General features: G+C 38.2%; 1 long non-coding RNA gene across 1 annotated transcript; it reads right to left on the reverse strand.

Moving 5' to 3' along the window:
* Window positions 1-2,014: 2,014 nt before the first annotated feature.
* On the reverse strand, window positions 2,015-3,008 carry LOC113037297 (uncharacterized). The gene is made up of 3 exons (XR_003274611.1): window positions 2,980-3,008; window positions 2,366-2,434; window positions 2,015-2,251 (listed from the first exon to the last, which is right to left on the reverse strand). It is a non-coding gene; the product is annotated as an uncharacterized LOC113037297 (long non-coding RNA).
* Window positions 3,009-12,281: the final 9,273 nt, after the last annotated feature.

Genomic DNA, 12,281 nt, shown 5'->3' on the forward strand with positions numbered 1-12,281 from the left:
ATGCCACAGTGGTGAAACACAGATAAGATGCTTTTGTGGTCTGCGACCTGCTGGTTCCTCATTGCATGAAGAATTCTTTGACGTGAATGGGAAAGTGTTTTAGTAAAAACAGGGATACAATAGCACCAGAGCTCTGGGCCCTGTTTTAGGGTTTTTATGTGTCTGGGTAGGAAGATACTATTGTGGGTTTGTCAACCCTTGGATGAGGTAAACTCCAAGTTCCAGAGAGAGAGTTTACTTAAACTTTGAACAACTTAGTCCCTCGTTGGCAATTTTTCTTCAACAACCTCTGAGCTCTCCCCTCCTTCTGCATTTGAAAAAAGCTGAGTGATGCTTTATGCCATTTCCTCATTCATAAAGTTTCCACCAACACAGAGTACAAAAAGATAGGTTATACATACTATTTATTGCTTTTATGCTCTGTGTTACCATGAGTAAATGGAAATTGTATCATATCTCCTTGTTTATTTTTAAAACGTTTTAAATGTTAAACATAATGTGTTACCTTGTATCATATAACTAAATATTACTTTGTGTTTAACAAATTAGGTTACCCACATCTGTTCTTTTTAATGTTTTAGTGTAAATACTCTCCCATGACTGAAAATGATATGTTTGACAACTTTACTGTGAGATGGTTTTTGTGCATAATACACTGCAAGACGGAAGACATATTGCACCCACATTCAAATATATGACACAAACTTACATGTATGAAATGATCCTCTCACTGATGTGCTGACTTTCATATTTATTATTTACATGTCACTGTATTTAATTTAGTAATTTAAAAAAATGTTGTCATAATGTCATTGTATTTAAAGTAAGAGCTGGACGTAATATTTTGTTTGTGGCAATGCCACACATACACTAAAAAATGTGGCAGTACTAACTCACTGATTAGTGGCTCAAGACAAGAACATGACCGACTGAGTGCTTCAGTGGACTGTCCTCTGGTTCTGGTACAATACATTTTTGAATTTTCAAATAGTCATTAAAGTATTAAAAAAATCAAATACAGTATTATCTTTATTTGAAAATACAGAGTATAGTTGCTGCCTTCTTATTTGTGACTGGTAGGATGTGATGCCCCATGACTGGCAGAAGGTGGTGGCAATGGTGCAAAAAGCCATGTCCCAGCTTTTTTATTTTCCTACATCTGTGATCATGAAGATGTCGTGATGGTGTCTGAAAATGCTGAAGGCTTCTCCCTCTGTCAGACTTCACAGAATGACTGAAAACTTCAACATCAGCTCACCAAACCAGTACAAGCCCAGATTTGGATGTTTCATACTGTCAGTATGACATGTAACAAAGTGTAAGAATAAATGTTTGTGTACTCAACCATTTTTTCCTCTTGTTAAGAAATAACAAGACAGAAATGAGTTTCATCAGTGTAATTATTTTTAAAATATCCATTTTATGTTCTAATAGGACACAATGAGAAGCAATGATGATGTTAATACTCTCAGAAACAGAAAGAAGAACAATAAAATCTAATCCTCAATGCCCTCTGATATGACCTTTCTGTAGGTTCAGTGATCGCCATCATAAATCTTGAACCTTGAATCAGACACCCACTTCCAGTCAGCCAGTCAATTCCGCTGCTGTGTTTCCTTGACTGAAGTCCATGATATTATTATGATAGTTATCCTGACCATCAATCTTACTTTTTGTCATGTGACTGGCAGAATGAATGACCCATTCGCAAAGCAGTGAAAAAAGTTCACTCCAGCACTTGCAATGTAATTAGATGATTACAGTTCATTTATAGAACGAAGAAAGTTGTGGAGAGGAGAAGCTGTACAGCAATACAGCTTTTGAGTAGTAGAGTAATGGACAACATTTTTGGTTTTATTGCACAAAAGGATATGAGTGCGATGGTAAAGTGGAAACAGCATCCAGGACAGAAACAGCCACATTATACTGCTAACAGAACTATGTTTCTTTGGTTGTCTGTTAGTGACTGACAAACACTCATACACAAATATCCATTTCACATAAGTATCTCATTTTATTGCATTTTCAATCTGGGAATATTTTCACCCTCTCCACCTCTAGAGGGAGTCTGTGTTATCTCGGTGGCTTCATGTACGATAGTGCACAAGAAAAGAAATCATAATCCAGTCATATATTTCTTTGGTTTGTTGATGATGGAATAGAGATCACTGGAAGAAGAATATCCAGCAGAAGATGAGGAAGCGTTTACAGTGCTGTATGTCACAGTATCATCTGCACCATTACAGGGTACCTTAAAGAAAACATGAATAAGAAATTCCTACCTTAATTAATCATACATGTCAGAAGTTTTGATAGTTATGATTTGGATGCCAACATCTTCATTGTAACCGATTACAGATCTTACCCTGGCTTTATTCTGGGTCTTCTTGGCAAAGCTGATGGTGGCATAAGAAACACCGTCGTCAGGTTCAGCCTATAAATTGAAGACATTATAATGGATACAAAATTATTTTGAATTCAAAACCTTTGTCAAGCACTGGGGTTTTTTTAAACAGACATGTTAGAATGAACAAATACAGCAGTAGGGATGGGTATCGTTTAGGTTTTATCCGATACCAGTACCAAACCGGTACTTTTGAAGCAGTGCCGGTGCTTAAACGGTGCTCGAACCGGTGCTTAAAGAATCAAGAACCTTTCATGTTTAGCTGTTTTTTGTAAAAAGATAACAATGTTAGCCTTTTCTGCAGCTATAGGGTATATATGGTATCACTCTTGGTTGGAAGCAGTGCTTAAACAATGGGGAAAAAAAACACCAACTTTGTCCAAAAACCTCTCATGTTTAGCTGTTTCCCACTTTTTCTTTGGTCATTTTAGCCTTTTTGGCCAGGGTGAAGGGAGCATCTGCCATCAAACAAGAAGACAGCCACATGTAACTATGACAGTGTTTGCTAGTTCACCTTACATGCATTCATTTAATAACGTGGTTAGCTTACACACGAACAACATTAAGCTACTCACGCAGAGAAGAACGGCTGCTGCTGCCATCATCATCCGTCATCATTTCTGCTACACTGGCAGGGCTAGGGGCCAGGACTCTCCTCTTCGGGTGCATGTTGCTAACTCCGGGTCGATAACAGGCACCACACCCGCAGTAGATGTGCACGGTGTGAGGTCTCGCAGCAAGCTATCAAATACGGTGCATTTCTCAGCCTTTAAAAAAACGCTATGCGTCACCAGGTGTTTCATCAGATTCGAGGTGTTACCTCCTTTGCACAGTGTCACCTTAAAGCACTTGTTGCAGGCTGCTGAGTTTGCATCTTTTGCTGTGAAGTACAGCCAGACTTTGACCGCTTAACCTTGGGCAGCTAATCTGTAGCTCTGCTCTAAAAGAACGTACGTACCTGGGCCCGCCTACTACACTTGCAAAGGTAAAATGATTGGCTAGAATCCAAAGTGTGTGACATCTCAGGGAAAAAAAGCACCGAAATGAAGCACCGAAATGAAGCACCGAAATGTGCCCTGCTTTTCGGTCTGGGTACCGTTTATGTCAGAACCGGTGCCAGATACCGGTACCCATCCCTATACAGCAGTAAGTGTAACTTTGAACTGGGTGTAGTGTGTGTGATCTCACAGTGTTGTGACTGGCTTCTGAACCAGACTGAGCCTCTTTGGGGCTTAAGCTTGGTTCCTGCACAGGCACAGAAACATAGGTGACTCAAATTATGCTTTTTCTGCTGTATATGCAGTCCCTATAAATCGGTTTTTGCGACAGTACAAATATTTAGTACTAATAAACATTGTAGTGTTTAAACTACCTTATTTCCTTCCTTTTGTTCTTTATTTCCTGGAAAAAACAACAGATATGACATAAGTCAGACACAGAAGTGGGTTTCAGACACTTGCACAAATGACTGATCAGGTGATCTGCTGATCTCACGTCTTTGCCTGCTGAAATTCAAACTATGGTCAGTTGCTAAGCTTTCTCAGTTGTATTTATCATCAAGCCATAAACTGTTTTCCTCAATGCAAAGTCAGCAAAACATATCAAACATGAACGCTGAAACATCCAATATTTTTATACAAAGATCTACACAATGATACAGACAAAAGATGAAACATTTAACTTTTTAATTTTAATGTTTAATTTGTGAATGGTCCTACCTTTCATTTTCTTCCATGAGATGATCACTATGATAATTAAGAGTGCTGATAAACCCACAGTCACATAAACATACCACCATGACCAACCTGGAACACATGGACGCATATTTGGTTTAATTATAAGCAACAGTTTGAGGTCAATTATAGTTTTTACGTTTTCTCACCCGAGGACGGAGGGCTGAAGGGAAACAGCTGCACTCTTTTGTCTTCATCTGTCACTTTACACCTTACAAACAGTAATTCAGACAAAATTGACTTCTGATTAAAGTGAGATGTCTCAAATGCCACATTGGAATTACAGGAACGTGATGAAATCTCCATGACTGAGGATATATTCTCTTTACCCTCGTAGACCCACTCCACTGAATGCCTACAGCCTTCATATGAGAACACGTAGCAGTAAAAGATGACTTTATCGTTGCTTTTTTGTTCAGTCACTGGTGATGATGGAGATATCGAGAGATAAAGACAACAACAGAAACATTAGCCTCATCATTTTAATGAATATTTTTGTAATATTTCAGTATGTTGCTCAAAACAAAACACATTAACTTGACAACACTGATATACAAATACTCACTGTGAATAACAGAAAGATGAACAGGTGAGTCTTGTTGGTTTCCTGATATGAACCGTTTGCATTTGTACAGACCAACATCCTGATCTGTGACCTTCTGAATAACTAGAGAACAGTTTGCTGTAACGCTCAGTCTACCTAACTTAGCTCCAGCTTCTTTGTGAAACTGATCATGTTCAAAGAGTGTTACTGTTTTTGCACTTCTTAAATTCATGAACATCCAGGTTGTACTGTCACAGTTACGCTGACCATCTACTGGATTTTTACACGGCAACGCGACTTCATCACCATCTCTTACAATAAACGCTAAATGTTGCCAGGTTGCTGTTGCTGAAATAAGAGAGACAGAGACAAATTTGATCAACAAACTGATTCAATTCAATTCAATTTTATTTATATAGCGCCAAATCACAACAAAAGTCGCCTCAAGGCGCTTCATAGATACAGAGAAAAACCCAACAATCATATGACCCCCTATGAGCAAGCACTTTGGCGACAGTGGGAAGGAAAAACTCCCTTTTAACAGGAAGAAACCTCCAGCAGAACCAGGCTCAGGGAGGGGCGGCCATCTGCTGCGACCGGTTGGGGTGAGAGAAGGAAGACAGGATAAAAGACATGCTGTGGAAGAGAGACAGAGGTTAATAACAGATATGATTCAATGCAGAGAGGTCTATTAATACATAGTGAGTGAGAAAGGTGACTGGAAAGGAAAAACTCAATGCATCATGGGAATCCCCCGGCAGCCTAAGTCTATTGCAGCATAACTAAGGGAGGATTCAGGATCACCTGGTCCAGCCCTAACTATATGCTTTAGCAAAAAGGAAAGTTTTAAGCCTAATCTTGAAAGTAGAGATAGTGTCTGTCTCCCGAATCCAAACTGGAAGCTGGTTCCACAGAAGAGGGGCCTGAAAACTGAAGGCTCTCCTTCCCATTCTACTTTTAAATACTCTAGGAACAACAAGTAGGCCTGCAGAGCGAGAGCGAAGTGCTCTAATAGGGTGATATGGTACTACAAGGTCATTAAGATAAGATGGGGCCTGATTATTTAAGACCTTGTATGTGAGGAGCAGGATTTTGAATTCAATTCTGGATTTAACAGGAAGCCAATGAAGGGAAGCCAAAACAGGAGAAATATGCTCTCTCTTTCTAGTCCCTGTCAGTACTCTTGCTGCAGCATTTTGGATTAGCCGAAGGCTTTTCAGTGAGTTTTTTGGACATCCTGATAATAATGAATTACAGTAGTCCAGCCTGGAAGTAATAAATGCATGAACTAGTTTTTCAGCGTCACTCTGAGACAGGATATTTCTAATTTTAGAGATGTTGCGCAAATGGAAGAAAGCAGTCTTACATATTTGTTTAATATGTGCGTTGAAGGACATGTCCTGGTCAAAAATGACTCCAAGGGTCCTCACAGTGTTACTGGAGGCCAAGGTAATGCCATCCAGAGTAAGAATCTGGTTAGATACCATATTTCTAAGATTTTCAGGGCCGAGTACAATAACCTCAGTTTTATCTGAATTAAGAAGCAGAAAGTTAGCGGCCATCCAGGTCTTTATGTCTTTAAGACATTCCTGCAGTCTAACTAATTGGTGTGTCTGGCTTCATGGACAGATAGAGCTGGGTGTCATCAGCATAGCAGTGAAAATGTATGCTATGTCTTCTAATGATGCTGCCTAAGGGAAGCATGTATAATGTAAACAGAATTGGTCCTAGCACTGAACCCTGTGGAACTCCATAATTAACCTCAGTGTGTGATAAATTGACAGGTTTTTTTTAAATACAGTACTTAGTGTGAGGATAATTTTAAATCCACTGCATTTTACACATTTCTGTCTCAGATTTGGTTTACAGTTTAAAATTATTTATGTCATGCATATCTTTGAAAGCAAAAAAAAGCACATTCAATGTATTAAATATGCTCTTGATGTATTGAAATGTATTTGTAATAGTTGCCATTAGGATCAGAGCCATCAACCTGTTTCAAAACCTGCGATTCTTTCATTTAATGCTCACCATACATGTTTGGGACTGAGCCCTACACTTATTTACGGTCCTACTTGTTTTTGAACTGAACTGAACAAACATGCCCCACTGAAGTAAAAGAGAGTAGGTTTCCAATAGATATCAGTGTCTCGTCTCTGTGAGCTGATGGATTTGAACATTTCTACAGAGATCAGGACACAATGAAAACATGTCTGGTTGTCTTTTCTACACTCAGAGCAAAAAAAAAAAAGTCTCTAAAATGGGATCCAGGTCCTTTATACAAAGATGGGTTTTAGTAATATGATTACATGTAAACATGACCAGACAGTTTTTGCTTAGTTGCTGCTGTTGAGAAATAGTCTGAAAGTCAAAAGAAATGAAAAACAAACTGATGTCTCACCTTTAGATTTCAAGATTCAAGTAAACAATAACAGCATGGCATTTAAGCATATAGTATTTAATGATGTAACACTAGAATGTTTGCAATTTAATGTGTGTCCTTACCTGCAAACTGAAGCATCATCATCATGAAAAAAGAAATCTTAAACCATCTGCTTGGAAACATCGTGCCTTTTGGTGTCTCCTTGTAACGCTCACTATGCAGTCTCTGAGAGTTCTTCTGAAACACAAATGCAACATGTGCTTCTTGTGGTCTGTGAGGTGTCACATCCTCATAATGACTTAACGTCTGCGTCTTCTCACGTCATTCACTTAGCCAACATGAGATTACAGGAAGTCATTTAATATTAATGCAGAGACGATCAGCTGAGATAAGTTGTTCACAGAAATGCAAATCCTTTTCTGTTAGACTGTGTTATTATTAGAAAAAAGAAGAGTCTTTGAGATGTTTAACATGGAGCATAAACCCCCCCAGTCCAACATGGTGACATCACAGTAACTTGGAACAAAGACAGACAAGATGCGTCAGTGCTGTGACGCGTCTTGTCTGTCTCTGACATAACTTTCTCCCCTACGTAACCAACACACAAATGATGAAATTAGCCAGCCGCTGCTGGTCTTTCTGGAATTGGAAACCCTACCTTCGCCTTGGGGAGTGAAAATATGAACATTACTTTTATTAATTTTTTTAATGCACAAAAGCAGAAGAGAATTATAGTAAAGTAGAAACTTCATCCAGAACAGAAGCAACAGCATTATGCTGCCAACACAACTTTGGCTCTTTGCAAGCTTCTGCACTGACAACATCCAAATGCAAAGCTAACCAGGAAAGCAGAGTGATGATAAAGCTGATTTTATACCCAGTCCCAGCAGCCAGACCCTGGACTTCAACCAAAGCAGTGATGAGGAGTCAGGCTTGCAGCCTTGTTTACCTCTTCATGTTTCTAAACTAAAATCACTGAATCACTTTATCTTTTCTTTGCATTGTTGCCTTTGTTTTATTCCTAAAATCTAAAACAAAGAGTGTATCTGTGCCCCCATTTGGATGGGTATTTGTGTTGGTGTGTGTAACCTATAAGTTCATGCTGTTAAATTGTGTTAATGTTACAATGCAAAACAAGTGGTGTAACAAATTTCAAAAGTAATGCACTGCAATACTTTTTTCTTTAAAGGAACAAGCAAAATGTGCAATACATGACTTTTCTTGAGTAAGGACCCAAGTAATGGTGATTAGACATTTTAAAAAAAAGCTGTGAAGGCTGAAGTAAGGCGCTCTGGCAGCGATTGGGCCCAACAAAAATATCTAGCCCACAACATCAGAGAAAAACAACAGTAAGATGCAAGAGACAGGAAAAAAGAATAAAGATGGCAAGAAAAATATATCTATTTCCTGTGAGTAATGAGGTGTCACTTCCTCACGGTGACTTCAGTCTTTTTCTTCTGAACTCTAACATTTGTTGAATAACCTTTTTAATCTAACATAATGATAATATAATGATAAAACTGAGTGTATGCCAACCCCAGCCCAGCAACCAAATCCCGATCGTCCACAGGTAACAAATCAATCACTCGTATAACAGTGCAACATCCAGCTCTATCTGTACATGTTTCTACAGTAGAATTACTCTGCGTAGCTGTATTAGGATCGGGATCTGTGTGAGTTTGTGGGACTGTAGCCTTAATAATTGGTAGCTTAGATTATGTTACGGGTTATGTAAAAGTAATGTGATGAGAACTGTAACAAATTACTTTCTCTGGTGTTTAATTACATTACATTAATTTTTAGACAACAGTACTGTGTAATACATGAGTGACAAACCCGGCACTAGTCACTGACCTATGTTGACCAAAAAAAATAAAATTACCAACAAACTACACACCAAACTTTGACTTTTGACCAAAGAAAAATGTTAATGCCACAGCAGAAGCACAGGAAGTAGGTGCTATCTCCATTTGTCAGGGTATTTTTTCTTTACCCTCATACACCCACTCCACAGTGTGTCTACAAGGCTAATGTGTCCTCACAGAGTGGTGACTTTACCATTGTCCTTTTGTTTGGTCAATGATGGTGACGGATATTTTGAAAGAGAAAGACATTAAAAGGAAAATTAGTCTCAACACTGTAATCAATATCAATATAAAATCTCAGTCTGTTGTTCTAAAAACTTTAAGACACTTTAAGACACATTAAGATCTAAATATTCACTGATAGATGAACATGAGAGTCTGATACTTCCTGTCTTCCTGATATGAACTGCCTGCTGTTGTAATGACCAACATCCTGATCTATGACCTTGTTTATAAGACTCAGTAAGACTCAGAATGAATGATTTAGCCCATATTCAAAGAGTGCTACTGCTGTTTATCCCCTTAAAGAATTCAAGATCCAGACAACACCATCAGAATTATGCTGAACATCCTTTACACTTTAACAGGGCAACATGGCTTCATCACCAACACTTGACAGTCAAAGATAAAAGTTGTCCTGTTGACGCTGTTGAGAACAAGGAAGAGAACTGTTACCAATAATAATATGACTGCTTCATGGATACTTAATATAAGGACCATTTTAAATACAATTTTGTGTCTCAGCTTTGGTTTAAAATGTAAAATTATTTCTGCTGTATATACAGCAAAATCTGCAGACAAATCAGTATAAGGAAATAACACAAATCCATTTGAATGTAAACGTACTTCTTGCGCTCTCCAGGTCGCCTCTCTAATGACACATCTCTAAACCTTTTTTGTAAAGACATATAAAAATACATCTGTTTCCTCTGAGTAATGAGGTGTCACTTCCTCACATTGACTTCAGTCTTTCTCTTCCAATCACCAATATTTGTTGAATTAGTTGAGATCACCTGTTTGTTACAATTTAGAGTTAAAAGTAAAAATTTATTTTTTATAGTTTGCCTATTCTAAGCTTGTGTACTTTAGTATTGTGTTATTGTGCTATTACATGTACTCCTGTGTGGTTAGTGACAGAACAGGAAGTTGGAGGTGTGAAGATTCTTAGTGAATTGTCAGGGACCAAGCAATAAGGCATAGAGGACACAGATGTTTAATTCAAAAATAGGCTTTTATTGACCCCAAAACATGAAAGATAATTAACAAAGCCAAATAATTAAACAAGCAGAATAATAAGAGAGACTGATTTCACTTTAATTGTGTTAAGCTTTACACTGATATAAACTTGCATTGTTGTGGTACTAATAATAATAAACAATAAAGACAAAAATGACAAAAACTCATTTAAGTAGCAGATGTGAAAATTATCAAATTATTTTTAACAGAAAAACTAAAATAACAAAGCAGCTAATTCTACAAGACCTTCATTTTTAGGTGATGTTTTTCACACTGTCCACCTCGAGAGGGAGTCTCAGCTCAGTGGCTTCATGCCTGAAGATCTGATATCGTCTGTTCCATCACCCCTAAATCGACTGTGGCTCAGGGGTTTGGGAAGCGCATCTGTAACCGGAAGGTCGCCGGTTCGATCCCTGGGCTCTCTGTCCTGATCGTTGTGTCCTTGGGCAAGACACTTTACCCTACCGCCTACTGGTGTTGGCCAGAGGGGCCGATGGCGCGATATGGCAGCCTCGCTTCTGTCAGTCTGCCCCAGGGCAGCTGTGGCTACACCGCTTGCCTCCACCAGCGAGTGAGTGAATGAATAGTGGCATTGTAAAGCGCTTTGGATCCCTTGAAAAGCATTATATAAATCCAATCCATTATTTTTGTATATGAACTACAAAACAATTCTTCAGAAATTATATCAAATAAAGACTGCATAAGCTAGCAATGAGATAAGATGAGCTGCATCATACCTTGTGCCCATGACCACAGACAACAAGTTTCAAGCAGTTACAAAGTTAGATTTCCTATTTTAGAGCATGCTTATAGCCCTGTTTACTCTAACCTGCATCTTAGTTGATGATCAGTCAGTCAAAATATGCAACATTTTAAACAACGTCATACATGCAGTAAGTAATATCTTATTTCTTTGGTTTGTTTACATTGGAGTAAAGGCTGCTGGGATCACAGAAAACTCCAGAAGTGGAGAAAGTTTTCACAGTGCTATAGGTCACAGTGTCACCGTCACCTAGAACCTAAAAGAAAACATGAAAGCTAAATTCCACATACCTTATAATTTAAAACAACACATACTGGTCATGATTTGGATAGAAATATACTTTACCTGGGCTTTCGTCTTACTCTTCCTGGTGAAGTTGATGGAAGCATAGGAAACACCAGGTTCAGTCTGCAATATTATGACAATCAGCTCATCAACTGTCAGCTTTCAAGTATTTGTCTTCATTCACACAGACACATTTCACACAGCACATACAGCAGTGAGTACTGGGCGTAGTATGTGACCTTTGCAGGGTTGAAGTTCTGCTCTGCACAAATACAGGACAGCGGAGTAAGAATCTCACAGTTTTCTTATTTATTTTTGGGCATCGGCTATTTTATATTATCCCCCATGAATCCTTTGTTGCTGCAACTACTTATTTCTACACTACATGTTATACTCACATTTACATAAAGTATTTTATTATTAGTGTTAAACTCACTGTGTTTTCTTCCCTTTGCCTTTTATTTCCTGAAAAGACAAGACAATCATGTTTAGCTTTCGTACTGAAAATCCACAGTTTCAGTTTTGTCTCATTTCTAAAGCAAACAAACAAAAACAAACATCTAACACATGGCAAAACCACAACAGTCAAAAGGAGACAATTACATATGTTACATTTATCATCATGATTTTGTTTCCGCACGTCTTCAAATAGAAATCTCAATGATCAGTGAAACGTTTGCAGATGTGCAACACCTGTAAACAGCTGTCTGGAAACTGCCTTATACATGAAACTCTCAAAATGAAACATATTTCTACACACATTGAAAATACACAATTAACGTTTTTAATTTACCTTTCAATCTGTGATTGGTCTCACCTTTCATTGTCTTCTGTCTGATTATGATTACAGCAATCCCTGTGAGTGTTGCCAAACCCACAAGAACAACAATGAACCACCATGACCAACCTGGAAACAGAATAAAAATCAGCGCAGTCGCTGCCACTGTGAAATGAGCTGGATGTTGTAAGCCTTGTGAGACACACTGAATCAAATGAATTCTATTTCAGCTGTGACATTCGTATTTGTGGTTTTAGTCACTACCTCGTTTTTCTTTTCTTTTGTTTGGA

Source organism: Astatotilapia calliptera, chromosome 15 (assembly GCF_900246225.1).
Source record: "Astatotilapia calliptera chromosome 15, fAstCal1.2, whole genome shotgun sequence".
In the NCBI taxonomy this organism is placed as follows: Eukaryota; Metazoa; Chordata; class Actinopteri; order Cichliformes; family Cichlidae; genus Astatotilapia; species Astatotilapia calliptera.